Raw genomic sequence first — 824 nt, 5'->3', positions numbered from 1 at the left:
GATTCTCCTGCCTCAGCCTCCTGAGTAGCTGGGATTACAGGTGTGCACCACCATGCCTGGCTAATTTTTGTATTTTTAGTGGAGACGGGGTTTTACCATGTTGGCCAGGCTGGTCTCGAACTCTTGACCTCAAGTGATCCGCGCACCTCAGCCTCCCAAAGTGCTGGGATTACAGGCATGAGCCACTGCGCCTAGCCTTGAAATTTTTATTCTCATTTATTTCGGTGCCCCAGCTTTGCTGTGCTCTGCTATCATCTGCCTTTTGGGTGATCATATGCTCAATGTTATGAATTAGGACCTTTTGAATAGTCTTTATTAGATGCCAACAGAGAATGGAATAAACCGTTTACAAGCACTGTGGTTACAAATTAGTAACAAATTGCCTGTGACTTGTTTCATCAATGCTTGTATCCTGGAGCTAATTTTGAGGCTACCTGGTCTAGAAAAAGTGTGGCCAAATTAGCCCATAGGCCAAATCCAGCAGGCCTACCTGTTTTTATAAATAAAATTTCATCAGAATGCAACCATGCTCATTTGTTAATGCATTACCTATGACAGCTTTCACATTCCAACAGCAGAGTGGAGTGACTGTGACCAAATGTATATCCTCAAAGCCCAAAATATTTACTATCTTGTTCCTTTACAGAGAAAGGTTGTTGTCTCCTGATTTGGGGCATTGGCATAGGATATGATTCACATGAGGGGGAGTTCTGTTGGTTGTCGGGATGGGGTCTGGAAGGTATACCCTCCCATTGCCTGGTCTGTCTGGGGAGTCGGCAGCCTCGTGTGAGCATGAAGGAAGCAAGACAGATGGACAGAGCACA

Source organism: Mandrillus leucophaeus, unplaced genomic scaffold (assembly GCF_000951045.1).
Source record: "Mandrillus leucophaeus isolate KB7577 unplaced genomic scaffold, Mleu.le_1.0 Scaffold348, whole genome shotgun sequence".
Classification (NCBI taxonomy): Eukaryota; Metazoa; Chordata; class Mammalia; order Primates; family Cercopithecidae; genus Mandrillus; species Mandrillus leucophaeus.
The sequence above is the reverse complement of the archived record's forward strand: the minus strand, read 5'-3'. Positions refer to the sequence as shown.